The sequence below is a fragment of the Panthera tigris genome, chromosome E1, assembly GCF_018350195.1.
Source record: "Panthera tigris isolate Pti1 chromosome E1, P.tigris_Pti1_mat1.1, whole genome shotgun sequence".
In the NCBI taxonomy this organism is placed as follows: Eukaryota; Metazoa; Chordata; class Mammalia; order Carnivora; family Felidae; genus Panthera; species Panthera tigris.
In genome coordinates, this window is record NC_056673.1 from 52,985,928 (window position 1) to 53,004,204 (window position 18,277).

At 51.7% G+C, this 18,277-nt stretch overlaps 1 long non-coding RNA gene across 2 annotated transcripts in view; it reads right to left on the reverse strand.

The window, feature by feature from the left end:
* The window catches only part of LOC107179364, a 192,348-nt gene that overhangs the window by 148,901 nt on the left and 25,170 nt on the right, over positions 1-18,277 (reverse strand). The window contains exon 1 of one of the 2 annotated variants that reach the window (XR_001509967.2): positions 6,967-7,131. The exons of the other annotated variant lie outside the window; for it this stretch is intronic. This is a non-coding gene — a long non-coding RNA (uncharacterized LOC107179364). Of the gene's footprint in view, positions 1-6,966; positions 7,132-18,277 lie in introns of those variants that run through there. 2 annotated transcript variants of the gene reach the window in all.

Genomic DNA, 18,277 nt, shown 5'->3' on the forward strand with positions numbered 1-18,277 from the left:
ACCAAGAATAGATGCAGCTTGGCTGGGAGCTGACGGCTGCCTGCCCACGGCTGCTCTTTATTCCTATCACTTCGCTCCCAGTGAAGATTCTTCCTCCGAGGTAAAAGGAGATCTGCGGGCACGCTGAGTGTAAACCGGGGTGGAGGGGGGGAAATATCTAACCATCCCAGTCAATCTGCCTTTAAAATTAAAGTGCCGCTTCACACCCGATGGGATTGGCTATTACCAAAAAACAAAAACATTTTGGCAAGGATGTGGAAAAACTTGAACCCTTCTGCCTTGCCGGTGGGAATGTAAATTCTGCAGCTGCTGTGGAAAACAGTCTGGTGGTGCCTCAAAAAAATAAATAAATAAATAAATAAACAAACAAACAAATAAATAAATAAATAAATAAATAAATAAATATCACACACAAGATGACCCTGGGATCCAGCAGTCCTCCTCCTGGGCATACCCACAAAAGAGCTGAGAGCAGGACCTCGAACAGCTTTCCGCACACTCGGGTTCAAAAGCAGCATTAGCCACCATAGCCAAGAGGTAGCCACAAGCCTAGTGGCCACCGACGGACGGACGAATAAACAAAACGTGGCCTCCACGTACGGCGGAAAATTATTCAGCCTTAAAAGGGAAAAGAATTCTGGCACCTGTTACGACACGGGGGAGCCTCGAGGACATTATGCTCAGTGACGGAAGGCAGACACAGAAGGACACACATTCTATGATTATACTTACATGAAGTCCCTATTGATAGAGACAGAAAGCAGAACGGTGGTTGCCAGGGGCCGAGCAAGGGGGAGGACAGGGAGTTCGTGTTTAAAGGGCACAGAGTTTCAGTTGGGGACGCTGACAAAGTTCTGGAGACGGATGGTGGGAAGATGGAAAGGCAGTGTGAATGAGGCGCATGCCCATACTAAAAGGGTAAAACTTGTTTAGTTGGCCACAGGAGAGGAACCCGTGGGGTTGTAGCAGTGTCTGAGGAAGCATCCAGCGGGCACTTACTACCTGCAGAAGTTAAGAGAGAGGGAGCCTTACTGGCAAACGATTGGCAACACGTCCACAACGAGGGAAAGGGAACAGTCCATTGGAGGCTCAAAAAGCATGCACTGGGGCACCTGCATGTCTCAGTCAGTTAAGTGTCGGACTTCAGCTCAGGCTGTGGCCTCGTGGTCTGCGAGGTCAAGCCCCACACTGGAATCCACACAGACGATGCTGCGCCTGCTTGGGATTCTCTCTGCACACGCTTGCTCACGCGTGCGCTCTCTCTCAAAATAAATAAACTTAAAAAAAAAAAAAAAAAAAGCCTGCACCGACATGGCTAACACATTACCAGATGGACGGCGGGGCAGCAGAGATGGTCTGCCCTGTCCTGTCCCCCTCAGGCTTCTCCGTCCAGTCAAAGGAAAGCAATGGCAATTCTGAAGTGAGACCACATCACTTTTTAGGAAAGGAAATGGGTCAGAAAACCACTACAATCAGACCCTTGTAAGGGGCATTTTCCAAAGGATGGTGGGATGGTGGGGGAGGGGGTGTTGTGCTCACAGAGCACAACAAGGATGTGGAAAACAGTCTGGTGGTGCCTCAAAAAAAATAAAGAAAAAGAATATCAGAATGAAAAAATTAAATGAAGTAGAACTACATTCATTATGGCTCCAGGGACACAAAGTCCCTGGAGGGGAGAGACTGAAGGTCTGACTGATTTCTGGAAACCCAGAACTCTATCCTTCGCCCCAGTGCAGCCTCTTCCGCCTGAACCAACGACAGAAAGCACCTGGTTTCAAGGCTTCTATGTGAAAACCTGTACCGACAAATCAAATGCGGGAGTAGGCGATGATTCACATCACAGAAAGAATGCTTTGACAGAAACTAGCCTTTTCAGCATTCCACCGCTTGGATGTTCCCTCCAGGCCTTTCGCGGGTCATGTGATCAACCGAGATTGGTTTTGTATAGACATTTTTTCGGGCACAAACATGGTCTGCAGAGTGAGCGATTTTGAACAGGGTGTCTTTTTGGCCGACGGCATAGTTCGAAGCGAGCGCCTTCGTCCAGGACCATTGTCTTCCTCGCATAAAGTGAGCTGGGTGCACGTACCCCGTGACGAAGGGGGTGCTCCCTTGCCGTGGAGGACACCAACCAGCTCCACGGTGATCGTGGACATAGCCTAGGATGACGCTGTCCAGAAACGGAAGTGACAGTGGTCTGCGTAGGCACAACAAAGTACCGGGAAACTGCCTATCACCAGGCACCTTCTTCCAAGCACCCGGGGAACTCACAGACCCGGGCGGGTGGTGGGGGGAGAACCTGCAGATCTAATTTGTTCCCAAAGCCCAGAACTGAAGATCCTCTGTCATTCACCCAAAGGCAGCCACTTCTGTCCTAACCAAGGATAAAGGATACCTGATTTCAAGACTTTACGTTTCGAAACCAACAAACTAAGTTAAGTGCATGTGGAGGCCCAGACCAGGTGGAGGTAAGCCTGGAAGGCTTCCTGGAGGAGGAAAAAAAAGAGAGAGAGAGAGAGAGAGAGAGCGCGCGCAGCTGTGTGCCTGGTAAGTTTCAGAGGGAAAAAAACTCAGTTCGGGCTTTTGCTGGCCAAGACGTCAGTCAACTCTCTGATTCTTAAAGGTATCCATCTGTCCTGGAATGGCGAGGCCTCAGAGCCCTCCCCTGCCCCCACCTGCACAGAAACCGAACCGTTAAGGTCGGGGAGGGCAGGATGGCTGCTATCAGTACTCCTTTTTAACAAGGTCTCCAAGCGATCTGTTCTCAGGCAAACCACAACCTGAGGGACCGCGGTGGAGTAGCGCTAAGTGAACGGCCTTAACTGGGAAGAGCAGAGGCTCTGGAGGGAGGGCCCGTGAGGAGTCACTGAGGAGACAGAGAAGGCAGGTGTAGACAGAAGGGCTGTTCCAGAGCTGGTTAGTCACAACATCCCCAACCCCTCTCCCACCAAGACTTCCTGTTACGCTCCTCGCTGGAGCTGCCCGGTTACGGTTACGGAAAACGTCTGGGCCGGTGCAGGAGGGGAGACGGGGAGAGGGAGGGGAGACGGGGAGACGGGGAGAGGGAGAGGAGGGGTATCTTCCAGCTTACGAGATAGAAAAGGAAGGCCGGAAGCGCTTCAAAGAGGAAAAGAAAAACCCACTCTAGGCGACCATACCCTCACGGCAACACAGAAACTCCACCTGGACAACTGAAGTCTGTCGTGTTGAGATCCAAGCAACTCGAAACCTCCTTCTCCCAATAAACAGCACCTACGCTCTGTGCGGGCAGCCACCCCAAGCTGGAAGGGACAGCCCTGATTTGATGGCACACTGTTGGCAGAAGATTTAGGCTAACGTGGTCTCTGCTGCGGGGGCAGGAGCAGGGCCTGTTTCTCGGGCTTCCTCAGCTGTGAACTCAGATGTTCTCTTCTGCAAAGACACACGAGGGCCAGCCAGCCTGCATCCGCGTCAGCTGCGTCCCAAACCCCTTCGGGCTGGCTCTCCTCACCCCTGGCAGGAGAAAGAGGTCCCCGAAAGAAAAGGGGATCACTTCGTGAGCCCCGGACCGGCTGACAATTCCCTACATCCAGTCTGAGGCAAGAGCAGCCTTTACATGTGCCCGGATAACCAGAAGACACGGTCTCTGCCGGGGTTGCACGCTTGGCAGCCCCAGCACACCTGCTGCTGGGCCCGCGTGAGTCACCCACACAGGCACTGCACGCTGGACTTGCCAGCCGCCGATTCGGTGCTCGGCAGCTCATTCTCACGCACACCGGATGTCATCTATCCACCTACCCCTTGGAAGACGTGTCGGGACAGATCAGGCTATAACCCAATTTTTACTAAACGACTCACTCCCAGTGGAGGGGTGGGGGGGAGGGGGAGGAAGGAGGGGGGCACAGAGGAGTTTCGGCCATTCACAGTCAGGTCTCCGGTCTCCTCTAGGCTCTGAAGGGTCTCAGCTGTTGTGCTGTCAACGGGAGGGGGGGGGGGGGGGGGGGGGGGGGGGGGGGAGGACACGGGCAAGTTAACCTGGGGAAGAAGACGAAAGCAGAAAGCAGTCCCCATTTAAAACCTTCTCCAGAATAAAGGCGGTCTGCTGAAAGGAGCAAGGCCTAGTGTTCCCTCTCAGCGTCCATAGTTAACAATACTGCATTGTATACTTAAACATTTGCTAAGAGGGAAGATCTCTCGTTGAGTGTTCTTATCAACAAAATAATAATGATAATAAAGAGGGCGGGAGGAAACTTCTGTAGGCAATGGATGTTCGTGGCCTAGGTTGTGGTAAGGGTCTCAAGGTGTATACTTATTACCAAGCTCATCAAGTGATATCCATTAAATATGTACAGCTTTGTGTCTGTCAATCACACCTCGATAAAGTGGTTTAAAAGAAAGAAGAGGGTCTTCTGAATCCCTCTCCACTCCCACTCTTTTTACAAGACAGAATTTTCTGCAATGCAAGATCCTGAATGGGATCCTGGACCAGAAAAAGGACATTAGTGGGACAACTGGAGAAACGTGAATAAGGCCTGAAGGTGAGTTCAAAGTATCCTGTCAGTGTCAGCCCGCCGGCTTTGACCATAGCACTGTGGATATGTAAGATGTTAACATTTAGGGGAGCTGGGTAAAGGGTATAGGGGACCTCCATGTACTATTTTTGTGACTTTCCTATAAATACAGATTTCCATCCAAATCAAAAGTTAATTCTTTTTAAAAAGGACAGCATTTTTAATCCAGCTGCCTACTAAATCTTAGCTTGTGGCCTTGCTAAAATGATTTACATCATAATCCTGGACACAAATTTTTAAGTTACTCTCATACCAGTGCTGGTCAACCCTGGGCTTCAGGAAAATCGAAATGAAACACTGCATTTACTCAGCAAGTGTCTTCCCAGCTCCTGTACTCTGGCTCCCAGTTGTGATATTATCTGATGGGGACATGGGGCTCTCTTCAAGCCCACCTTGGGAATGTCCACTGCAGCCATGACTCTGACTAAAAGCAGACAGAGTGATTTCTGGGAATTCTCCAAAGGAGATCATCCAAAAAGTGGACACATCTTTACGTACAAATGATGCTCACTGATGCCTTAGTTCTTTTTTTTAATTTTTTAAATGTTTATTTATTTCTGAGAGAGAGAGACAGAGCGCGAGCGGGGGAGGAGCAGAGAGAGAGAGAGGGAGACACAATCCGAAACAGGCTCCAGGCTCTGAGGTGTCAGCACAGAGCCCGACGTGGGGCTCGAACCCACGGACCGCAAGATCATGACCTGAGCCGAAGCCGGACGCTCAACCGGCTGAGCCACGCAGGCGCCCCACTGATGCCTTAGTTCTAAGGGTAAAAATCTACAAGTACCTTAGCGCCCAACAGTAGGGGAACTGTCAAGCAGATCGGGAGTTGACGCGGGCAGTGGAACATGGTCATCACGTGGGGACTGTTAAGTAAAACCGAGAGGGAAAAAAGCAGCGAACGAAGTTGTCTATAGTGCAAGATTTCAGCAGTGAGCAAATACGTCAAACTGCCAGCACTACTTGGAACTGGGTATTTTTTTTCCTGCTCTTTACACTTTTTTTGTAGTTTCCTAAAGAGAGAGAGTGCGCGGATTACTTCTAAGGTCAGAGTGAGCTGCCGTGGTGAAGCTACGAGTCAATCGTGGAGCAGTTTAACAGTCTCCCAGGGGCTGGCAGGGGGCGAGGGTGGGGAAGGGCCAAAAGAAAAGGTGCCACACCAACGTGGGCAGGTCCAGGGACCTGGGCACGGCCACAGGCACAGGCTCCTGGGGGGAGGGGGCAGTATTAACACATATTACCTCTTTCCCTCCGGCAACGCCTGGCCCTCCCTTCTTCCCCAAGCAGGTGCTCATGGAGGCATGGCACCCTGAGAACATACCAAGGGAGACCCCTGACAGCTTCCAGAAATTATCTGAGCAGGAGGGACTTCTGGGTGGGAAATGGACCATCGCCAACAGGCTGCCAACAGGGTTGGGAGGAAGGAAGGGAGTCCCACATCTGGGAAAGCATCTCCAGGAAGCCATCTTGGGGGGGGGGGCGGATGTTGTCCTGGAGTTGAGGACAAGTGGCAAGGAGGGAGAAGGTAAAGGAGGGCCCCGGCTTTATCTGTACATCAAGGCGGAGTCGCTCAGTCATTCATTCAACAAACACGTATTCCGCGCCTACTCAGTGCAGTGACAGGCACGGAGTCGCCCCAAACAGCACAGACACAAAAGGACAGGGAGAGGAAGGAGCTGTGGATTCAGAGCGGTTAGCTCAGGACTCAAGACTAAGTGCCCCCGCCCCCGCCACGCTGGCCCTGAAACCCCTTCCAGAAACAGATTGCGCTGGGGTGGGGGCGTACGGGGTAGGGGCGCGGGTGGACGCAGTGGACCGAAGTCCTGCCGTCTCCTACCTCTCCAGAAAGCCCTGCCCACACCACCCTGGCGTCCGCCTGACTCGGAGTTGGGGGGGGGGGGGGGGGGTGCTTGCAGCAAAGCCGCTCACCAAGGCACCGGCGACAGGGACATCCAGACACGCCCCAGCCCCCACCCCGCACGGCGAGAGGGGCTCGGCCCCGGCGCCACCGCCAGGCGCTGCGCCCCAGCCGCATTCTGGGTCGCCCGTGGGCAGAGGTCGGGAGCTCCCCGAGGCTGCACCGCTCCCGAAGTAACGGGCCCCGGAGGGCGACAAGGGAAAAGGTAAGGGCGAGGGGCCTTTTCCCCCGCGGAGGGTCTGTCCCGCGGGGCAGCCAGAGGCTTGGCGGCGCTGGGGGGCGGACGGCGACGACCCCGCACGCCCGGCACGAACGCTGACCACCGCGACCCGGCCAGTCGGCTCCGCCTGGAGGCAGAAGGACGGCCAAACGACCTCTGCGAAGATGTCAGTACAACGACAAAAATTTAGTCCAAGACCTTCAGAAAGCGTCGCGGGGTAGGGGGGCAGGGGGGAGACGAGTCCACTCAAACCCCCTCCCTCGAATCGCAGGGAAACTTACCTCCAGGTAAAGCGACCCGGCTGCCAGGTGGAATGAATCAATCCGAGGATGGAGACGAGGTCGTGGGTCTTCTGAGCCCGGCTGACACGCACCAAGTAATCCACGTTAGGGGTTTCGCAGCCCCGCGCCCCATTTCCCACTTTCCATCCAAGGCCAAAGGGCCTGCAGCCCCGACCTCTGTGCTGGAGCCCCGCGGAGATGGAGGGACTTCGCCGCGGGGGTTCCCAAGCGGCAGCATCCCCCGGCCCCGCGGCGGGCGCTCCCCGCCTCCCGGCGCTCCGAGGGCACCCAGCCCGCGCGCAGCTCCTCGCCTTTCCTCGCTGCGCATCGCCATCGCGAGCGCCGAGCTCCCCGCCGGGATCCCCTCCGCCAAGCCCGGGAAAGCGGCAGGGCAATTCCACTCTTGGCCTCGGGTTGGCAGGTCCGCGGGGCCCTGGCGGCGCAGGCTGGACGCCGCGGGGCAGGAGAGGCCGGGGGAGAGGCGCGGAGCCGCGGAGGCCAGCCCCGGTGGCCGCTTTCCCCGATGCCCAGGACCGCGCCGCGCGCCCTCGCTGCCCCTGCGCTCTGCCGGAGGCTGGGCCATTCCGCCCTTATATATGAGCCTCCCCGGGGCGGGGCGTAGGGAGGGGGCAGCCAGGGCGCCGCGCTGCTTCCTGGGAGGTGTAGTTCTCTTCACCCAGTCACAGCAAATGCAGAACAGCTGTGGGAATGGTTGGGGTCCACACGGAACAGCTGTGCTCCCTTGCACCCTTCCGTCTTAGGTAAGGCTGGGATTCCGGCCTCGCTCTCAACTCCGTTAGGTCTAGGCTGGTCTTTGTGCACAAGGTGGGTGACCTCAAGCACCTAAATGCCGCCCAGGATGACAAACCTCGGTAGCCCTGGAGTCAGACAAACCCAGCTAGGTTGCAGTCCCAGCCTGCGCGAACTAGCTGTGTGTGACCTTCACGGAGGAGTTCCCATGTACACCTTGGATACTTCATCCGACACAGAGGATACTGGTGACTGCTTCCATGGGGTTGTAGAGGGAGGCGACCACACTCGTTGCTGACCCGCCTGCACAGGGCGGCCTGATCTCCCCATCTCTAATTTCAACAACTATAATTTCCTTACACTTGTTAAGTGCTAAGCAAATTCAGTTTCAAGGCTCAACTTCTGCAAACCAAATGCCATCCGAGACGCTCCCAGATCAAATTCTGGAGCTGCCAGGCACTTAATCGCAGGCCTCCGTTTCTGCAGCTGCCTCCTCATTTATCCAACACCTGAGCACCTGCGCACACCGGAAGCACAAAGGTGGGAGTCCTCCCTCAAGAAGCTGACAGTCAGGTAAGAGGAGGATACAACACTGCAGTAACTGTGGGGATGTGCAAAGGGCCATATGCAACAGGGGACCTAACTCCGCTCAGGGGCATGAGCCAAGGCATCTAGAGGGCTGGTCTCTGAGTGGAGTTTGGAAGGAATGGGTAGGAAGGAGCCAAAGAGACGCACAAAACACAAAAAACACAAACGACAAAGGCAGGCAGAGAGCTGGCCATGTGGAGGACACCATGAGGGTCAAGAAGAAAGAAGGCAGGGGCACCTGGGTGGCTCTGTCGGTTAAGCGCCTGAATTCAGCTCAGGTCATGATCTCACGGTCTGTGAGTTTGAGTCCCGCCTCTGGCTGTGTGCTGACAGCTCGGAGCCTGGAGCCTGCTTCGGATTCTGTGCCTCCCTCTCTCTCTGCTCCTCCCCCACTTGTGCTCTGTCTCTCTCTCTCTCTCTCTCTCTCTCTCTCTCTCTCTCTCTCAAAAACAAACATTAAAAATTTTTTGAAAGAAAAAAAAGGAAAGGGGAACTCACTGAAGAGGAGGGGAAGGGACTTGTACTAATTTCCTAGAGCTGCTGTACAAACTGGCTGGCTTAGAGCAACAGGCACTTATCATTTCACAGTCCTGGAGAATATTTACAGACATGTGTATGTAGACAGGTTCATATACACACAGAGATCTCCCGGCTCCCTCTGCTGTATGTGGATGTAGAAACAATGGCACCCAGGTGGCAATGAGCATTGGATCCATGGTTTGTTTCTATCACGATTGCCCAATAAAAGGAACCAGGTTTCCTCAGAGAAATGGCCGATTTTAGGATTGGGGCAAGAAATATACAAGATGAGCCTGGAGCATCCTGTAGTGCCAGGAAGTAAGAAAGCATGTGCACGCACACAAACACACACACACCCCACAATGATGGGAGAACATCAAAGGGACACAGAAACCAACTGAACGTTGGTTCAAGTTGAAAACAATCTGAATAACAAAATAAGCCCAGTACTATTGGATTATAACCCAAAGTAAACCATAAATATTCATGAGTCCATACTGATACAATTGGATAACTGAATAAATAAATATACGAGGAAAAATAAACAAATTTGGGCAGAATTCCAAAAATGTACGTAGGTATTCTGCCCTCAAGGACGTAGAACCCTTAAGTGTAGGCTGCCTAGAGTGACTTCCTTTTCAAGAGTAAAGGATAAAAGGGGAAGAGGTGGTTATAACCCCCTCATCATCTAGTTAAGAGAAAAATTCCAATGGTGGGACAGTCTACACAATATCTGACCGGTCCCCCTCAAAAATGTGAAGGTCAACAAAAACAGGGAAAATCTGAAAAGCTGTCACAGCCCAGAGGACCCTAAAGGGACACTCTGGCCCAGAAAAGGGATGTTAGGTCAAAACTAAGGAAATCTGGGGGTGCCTGGGTGGCTCAGTTGGTGAAGCATCTGACTCTTGACCTCAGGTCAGGTCATGATCTCACAGTTCGTGAGATACCTCAGCAGGCTCTGTGCTGACAGCATGGAGCCTGCTGGGGATTCTCTCTCTCCCTCTCTTTCTCTGCCCCTCCCCAGCTCACGCTGTGTTCTGTCTCTCAAAATAAATAAACGTCAAAAAAAATTTTACAAAAAAAAGAGTTTCTTGGCTACTCTTGGACCTCTGACTTTCCATATTAAATGTAGAACGGGTGTGAAATTTCAAGTAAATAAAAGTGAAAGCTGGGGAGGAAAAGTACCTCCAGAAGCCCCTCACTGCCCACAAAATGACATATAAACTCGATGGCCTGGCATCAGAGCCTTCTGCAGTCTGACTTTAACCCTGTTCTTCATCTGTATCTCCCACACTCACCAACAAATCCCCTTGAACTCCGAAAAAACTGGAATACTTGCTATTTGCAAGCACCCCAGACTTCTCCAGCCCTCACTGTGGCTGCTTGTGCCTCTTCTAGCCAGAACGCCCCCAGCCCTAGCTACAGAATGTCGGACTCGTCTTCTACCTAGCCTTCAAGGCCAACTCACATGCCACCTCTTCCAGGAAGTCCTCTTAAAAGCCCATGACCTGAGAGACCTCCATCCAACCTCCAAGCGCTTTGAGTCTTCTCTAGACCAAGTTTCTGCAGGCCATGCATTTATCTCCTGTTTATCAGGATCCTCCTGTCTGCTTTGCTGGGGGAAGGGCACATAGTAGACTCTTACTGGGGTTCTTAGAGCCAGTTGCACACCTGCTTTTACGGGTAGCACCTGTACCAATGCCATAGACGTGGACGTTTCCTGAGACCTTGCTATGTGCCAGGCACTGTCCCGAATGTTTGTGACATATCGTGTCATATGACTTCCCAAGGTATCAGCAGCAGGTGTTGTATTAACCACTTGTCAGAGGCAAAATCGAAGCTGGGAGCAGTTAGGCGACTCGGTTCATGTCACAGAGCAAACAAATAGCAGAGTCAGGGCTCAGAAACATCCCCAGCTCCTCCACAGTTCCAGATGGTGTGTCTGTCTATACATTTCCCTGCAGCATGGGCTGATCCTCTCACTCTGGTACCCACCGCCCTGGGGTTCATTCCAGGAACAGCAGGTGCTCTGTACAAGCTGCTGTGAGAGTGGCTGAATAAGTAGGAAGCACCCAGAGCGACCTTGACAATTACAGGCGCTCCATAAATGTTAGCCATTCGGGAGTCCACCTGTCCTCCTGTCCTTCCTTCTGCCCCTTCCCTGCCCTGCCCACACTCTTCCATCACCCATTCTACTCTTCCTGGTTGAAAGGAGGCACTGCCTAAGGTCCTGGGGCTGATGGCGACCAGCCAGGTGGTGGATGTCAAACGGCCTGAGTGCAGGACACAGGGCCAGCGTGACGGTGGGACCTGGCTTGGGACAGAAGTGCTCAGAACCAGTCACCTTGTCTCCATCAATCAACATACATAAAACGTGGTAGCTGGGCACTGGTCTGCCGGTCATGCCTTTGGGAATGTCTAAGCAGCACTGTTGCACGTGTTAAAAAGGAAACACCTATGGAAGAGAAGGTATGTTCTAAGGCAATAAAGCATCAAGCTAAATGCGGGCGGTCTGAGCCAGACTAGATCCTAGGCTCAAAGCCCAGCTTTGACATCACTGCCTAGTGCAGTGACTTGAGCAGGGTTCTGATGGATCCGTGCCTCAATGTCCTCATCTGTAGAATGGGGCTCATTCATTGGGTTGTTTCAAGGCACAAATGACTTAGTGCCTGGAAAACATCTGGGACGGTGACTGGCACAAAGCGATCGCTCGGTACCCACATGGGCAATACTAGGACCATTGGGAAGCTTCAACAAGATCCTATACATGAAAAGAGACCCTAAAACACAACCTGAGTGTAACATAAGGAAACATTAGTGTCATCATGCTTTTTCCTACAACATGCAAATCCCGAAGAGGCACACAGATAAACAAGACATAATCCCAGAAAGTTAACAGTTGAGAACTGCACTGTCTCCTACAGTAAGCCACCAGCCCACGTGTGGCTCTTTAAACCGAAAAAGTAATTAGAAGTAAATAGTTTAAAATTCAGTTCCTTACTTTCGCTAGTCACCTTTTTAAGTGCTTAGTAGCAACAGGTGGCTAGAGGCTAACGTACTGGGCAGCGCAGATATGGAACATTTCTGTCGCTGCCCAAGTTCTACTGCACAGAGCTACATCAGCATCAGGAGGCCACGCAGGAGGGCATCTCGAAACGCACTCTCAGGCTGCACCCCCGGCCCCAGAAACTGCACCATCTGATGTACATTTAAACATTTGTTTTATTCTGCAAGTGGGCACAATCCTACATACATACACAATCCTACTTTAAAAATTAAAAGGCTTATGGGGTGCCTGGGTGGCTCAGTCAGTTGGGCGGCCGACTTCGGCTCAGGTCATGATCTCACGGTCTGTGAGTTCGAGCCCCACGTCGGACTCTGTGCCCTCAGCTCAGAGCCTGGAGCCTGTTTCAGATTCTGTGTCTCCCCCTCTCTGACCCTCCCCCATTCATGCTCTGTCTCTCTCTGTCTCAAAAATAAATAAACATAAAAAAATTTTAAAAAAAATTAAAAGGCTTGGACGGAGTGTTGATTTAAAATTTTTTTTAATGTTCATTTATTTTTGAGAGAGAGACAGAGTACCAGTGTGGGGCACGCAGAGAGAGAGAGAGAGAGAGAGAGAGAGAGAGAGAGAGAGAGAGAGAGAGAGAAACAGAATCCCAGCAGGCTCCAGGCTCTGAGCTGTTAGCACAGAGCCTGATGCAGGGCTCGAACTCGTGAACCGTGAGATCCTGACTGGAACCAAAGTCGGGAGATTCAACCGACTGAGCCCCCCAGGCGCCCCATGACAGAGTGTTGATTTTAAACAAATGGAATACCCTACCTCTCGATCCACAATATCCTTTCTCTTATTAGCAATATGATTTACAGAGCCTTCATAAGTTGAGCAGTGCAAGGGAGACGGAGCCTTTGGAAATAGTTTGACATGAAAGAAATTCAACAAAGTCCAAGACTGACCCAACGGCCCCCGTCTTGTGCACTGAGATCCCAGGACACTCATGGTGGTGGGTTAAAACACACAGATGAACTTGGTGCCGACACCTGAAGATATCAAAGCAGAGACTGCACAAGGGAAGAGCCAAAGGTACTGGGGCATGTTTGAGAAGTAGACAGGGCATATCTGTGGGCTCTAATTATGAAACCCAGCTTGCCGGTTTTTCTCTGCTTGGTTACAGAGATTAAAATAACTAAGAGACGCAAACTCAAGACAGATTTCAGAAAAAAAAAAAATGCTATCATTAAATGGAAGGGAGTGCTCTAGAACCACCAGGAAGTTTCAGAAGGGATCAGCCAAGCCATTAGATTTCTGGAAAATTCCAAGTTTGTGTGCGGTCACATGTGCAACCACGCGAGGAGTCATCAGAGCCCACACCTCTCTCTCCAGGTCACAAGACTATCATTCTTTCCCTTTCTCCTTGGCAACACGCTCAGTTCTCAATAATAAATGATTCTGAAAAATTTCATCAAGCACTAATTAAATGGCAGGCTCCGTGCCAAGCACTTAAACATTTCAGACAGACAGTAACCTGAAAAAAATAGGAAAGAGGATCACTCCTGTCTTACAGATGAGACACGGGGTGACCTGCCTGGGGCCAAACAGCCTGGCCTGCCACCTGCTTACTTCCGTCCACCTGCCTTTATCGCACAGACTCAGCCCCTCCTCTGCCTCCAGGGAGCTTGTCCGGGCCTTCCTAGTTTCCCAAAATCCTTCCTTCCCTAGGCTTCTGCAGTAACGTGCCAGGCGCTGGGGTCTGCACGGGTCACCCGCCCCACACTAAAGGGGGCACATGCCAGGCTCCAGGGCCGAGCTGCCCACTTGTCTCCCTCCTTGGTGCCTTTTCCTCTTGCACCCAGTCCTGCCCACCAGGGAGTGTGGCTCGACTCCAGCTCTGTCTCCCACCTGCCTGCCAGATGTCTCCACCCCAGGCTGCCTAAGAACAAGCACCTTGACCCACGTACTGTCGCTGCCTCGCCCAACAGAGCCACGCCACCGGTGGGCGGTTCTAGCAAGTGACCGCCTCTGCCCCAGACAGCTGTGGTCCTGTTTTCTGTCTCCTGATGCTCCTGGGGACTGTTTAGCTCTCGGCAAGAGCATCTCCAAGGACGGCCCTCAAGCAATGAGGGAAGGAAGGAAGTCATTGCATAAACACTTCATCTTCACCCTGCCACTTGGCAGTTCTGAAGTTCACCCAGTTGCCCAGAGGGTCTCCAGTGAGATTCAGCCCTGGACGCCCTCGGCGTAACTTCTCGTTAACCCACCATTTATATGATTGCCTGTTCTCCCTCCTAGTCACTCTCCCCTCGTCCTCTGCTGGTGCTGCTGAACACAAACTCTCTGATCAATGACTTGCGGTACCCACGTTATGTGTCTGCTTTGAGAAGAATCCAAAATCAGACCCCATCCACAAACTGGTTTGCATTTCTGGATTCTTTATTTATGCTCATGATTTTCTAGGTCTCTCGGACATCAGGGCTAACTCGCAAATCCTTTTTTTTTTTTTTTAAGTTTATTTTGAGAGAGAGAGACACAGAGAAAGTGGGTGGGGCAGGGGCAGAGAGAGAGAATTCAAAGCAGGCTCCGTGCTGCCCATGTAAAGCCCGATGTGGGGCTCAAACTCACACACCGTGAGATCATGGCCTGAGTGGAAATCAAGAGTCATATGCTTAACTGGCTGAGCCACCCAGACGCCCCGATTCCTTTTTTATTCCTTTGCTCTCCGCCTTCCACCTCCCTGAGTCGTCCTGATTCATGCTTTGACATATCTTATGTCCATTTTTCCATTGTTCCCACCCTAGTTCAAATCCTTATAACCTCCCACCTTGATGAACCGCCCCCCCACCTCCACCTTACTCAGCCCATTCAATCTGCCAGGAATGCTCCTCAGGTTTGTCCTTGAGTGGCTCCTCTCTGCCATGCCTTGTGCTAGGTGTGTCCTTCAAGCTTCTCTGGGATGGTCTTCCCTGCCACCCATTCCAAAGACGGTTCTCTTCTCTGTACTTGCTTCACAACGTTATCCACTCCATTCACTTGATGTTGGCAGTCTGTGGTCTTTCAGCATTGGTTACTTACACGTGTGCATGTCTCACTCCTCCAATTAATTTTAAGGACATTAGGGTCAAGAACTGCATCATATGCTTTTTTAAAAAATTTTTTATGTTCATTTATTTTTGGGGGGGGTGGAGAGAGAGAGAGAAAGAGACAGAGTGAGCACCAGAGGGGGAAGGGCAGGGAGAGAGGGGACAGAGGATCCAAAGTGGGCTCCGTGCTAACAGCACAGAGCCCGATGTGGGGCTTGAACCCACAAATGGTGAGATCATGACCTGAGCCAAAGTCGGAGTCTTAATTGACTGGGCCACCCAGGCGCCCCTGTATCATATGCTTTAAAAAAAAAAAAAAATCTCCTTAATTGGGGCTCAGTCAACATTAGGCTGGTTTCACGTGACTGACAAGCTTACATCATTAACAAGGTAAATGCAGGTAAATGGTGCCCTGGCAGGTGGACGAACACTTATCCCCCACACATACTGAATAACCCCCAGAAGTCTCACCCACAAAGCTCTGCCCAAAAGTCTGACGTTACAGCAAGCTGACCAAGAGGGTAGAATTAATTAGGCTACATCTACATGCCAGCATCCGACTACAGTCAGTGTTTTTGCTGGTTCATGGCCTCATGAGAGAAAGGATGGTGTTTGCCCTTGAAATACCATGAAGAATGAGAGTTGATGGCTTTTTGTCTCTACGCTGAACGATGGTGACCACTCATTCATTCATCCAACAAACATATATTGGGCACCAACCGAGCACCAGGCGTTATGCAAACCACTGGGGGAATAATTACAAAGCCTTTCCTTGTGGGGGAGACAGACAATAAATGAGTAAACAACCCAATTAAATTAAATAATTGCAGAATAATACGAAATAAATAAGGAAAGAAATACACAAGGATAGAAAGGCTGTAACAGAAGAAAAAGTGGGTCTGACTTGGAAAGGCTTCTCTAAGGGCAGGTGATAAAACTGATCAAAACTAGAATTCCATGTGCACAGAGACACCTACATCTCAGGCGGCAGTGTGAGGGACCTGGGTGGTCAGAGAAGGCTTCCTGGAGGAGGCGGCCTCAACTTTGGCTTTAAAAGCAGCCAGAGAAGTTTGCTGCATGGACGATGGGGAGGCAGAGGCTAGGAGGTGCCGGGGGCCGGGGAAGGGAGGCATGAGGCATGGCTACGCTCTCGCACTAGCACGCTCTGTCAGAACCGGTGCCATAGAGTCTCACGTCCGGGTGAAATGTGGCAGGCGGCTCTCCCCCACATCTCCCACTGATGGCAAAAAGCTGCTCGGCCAGAAACCCACATTCCCCCACCCCCCCGGGGAGTAGAGTGGCTGCAGAAAGCCCCAGACACCCAGGCATGCCAGCACAAGGCGACAGAAGGCACGGGACGCAGTTAGACTACACCTTTTCCCTTTCATGGAACTAGCAAAACCAAACAGGCCCCTGAAAAGGGGGTATGGTTATGGGCAGGGGACACACAGAGCTTGGGACTTGCACAGGGCTCCTCCTTGGGGTGAGCAGGAAGCCCAACCCAGATTTTGCAAGAAGCTTTGTAATGCAAATACTCTCTAAGACACGGTCCAGGCATTCACCTGAGATGCCCTCTCTTCTCTCTCTCTCTCTCTCTCTCTCTCTCTCTCTCTCTCTCTCGGGTCATTTCTTCCATTCCAGGGAGCAGGTCAGATGGGTGGGAGACTTGAGTGAGCAGTTCTGGGAAAATACCTCGGCCCCACCCCACTCCTCCTACCCCCCAGTAAGGAGGAGCCACACGGGCGCTCCCCTTGGAACACTGAGGCTTTGTTTGCTAGACGTTCTGAAATCAGCCTCCTCACTTACCTCATCCCACACTGAAAGTTCTGTCCCCTCCTTCTGCTTCGCTGAGGAGGGGGGAAGAGAGAGGCAGGAAGGAGGGGTAGCTAATAATGGCTGGCACGCGTCTCTAAGCCTGCCCCCCCCACTGCAACCTTTACCGTCCTTCCTCCCCACAGAGATGAGCAAAGCGGCTTCGAGAGGGCCAAAGAACGTGACCAAGATCGTGGGGTGGGTAGGTGCCCCAGCAGGCTTTGAACATCAGTTATTCTGTACAACCTGTTGATTTTCCCTGCCCCCGCCTCTGCATGCCAGAAATCAGACCACCTGCAGGGATGGCTGTCCAGTGAAGAAATATCAGGTGGAAGGAAGGAAGAGGCTCGATTCAAGTTCTGGCTCAGCCCTTAATTAACAGAGTCTGAGTGTCCTGCGGGAAAATGAGGGGTCGGCTTTCTGTACAAGTGGCCGAAGAGGCCATAAGCCATCAGGCTTTTTCACAGGCTTCATAGAAAAGGCCCAGGCGAGGGGCACCTGGGTGGCTCGGTCGGTTGAGCGTCCGACTTCGGCTCAGGTCATGATCTCACGGCCCGTGAGTTCGAGCCCCGCGTCGGGCTCTCTGCTGACCGCTCAGAGCCCGCAGCCTGTTTCAGATTCTGTGTCTCCCTCTCTCTCCGCCCCTCCCCTGTTCATGCTCTGTCTCTCTCTGTCTCAAAAATAAATAAACGTTGAAAAAAAAAATTAAAAAAAAAAAGAAAAGGCCCAGGCGAGGAGACAGAATAACAAACCGTCACATTTTCATTCATTTACTCAATGAAGTATTTATGGAGAGGCTCCCAAGTCAATCCGGACGTGGAAGGCACGTTCCTAACAAATGTGTTCGCTGCTTCATTTTACATACGTAGAAAATGAAGCCCAGAGAAGGTGAGCAACTGATCAAGCTCACACAGCAAGACAGCTGCAGATGAGGAAACGGGCACTCAGACACAGAGTGACCTTCCCACCGTCACATAGATCATGAGAGGCAGAGCCTGGCCCTGAAGAGGGGGGAGGGGCTCATTCTATGGTTTCACCAGCTGAAGCCAAGTTAGAAGCTCGACACTGTCAACGGCAGTATTTTCTTTTCTTTTTTTTTTTTTAATGTTTATTTATTTCTGAGACAGAGACAGAGCATAAGTGGGGGAGGGGCAGAGAGAGAGGGGGACACAGAATCCAAAGCAGGCTCCAGGCTCTGAGCTGTCAGCACAGAGCCCGACGCGGGGCTCGAACTCACAGACTGCGAGATCATGACCTGAGCCGAAGCCGGACGCTCAACCGACTGAGCCACCCAGGTGCCCCAATTTTCACACGGAGAGTATAACTCTTTAATAATTACTTTATCTGGCAAATTGACCTTTAGCCTACCTGTTTTCAAAAATCATCTGAAAAATAGGCTATCTAAGTAGACCTACAAGAAGAGATTGAATTAGTAATTGAAAGAAAAAACCTCACACAAAGTAAAGCCCGGGGCCAGATGGCTTCATGGGTGAAAGCTACCACACTTTAAAATCTTCACAAACATTTAATCCTTCACGAGCTCTTCCAAAAAACAGAACAGGAA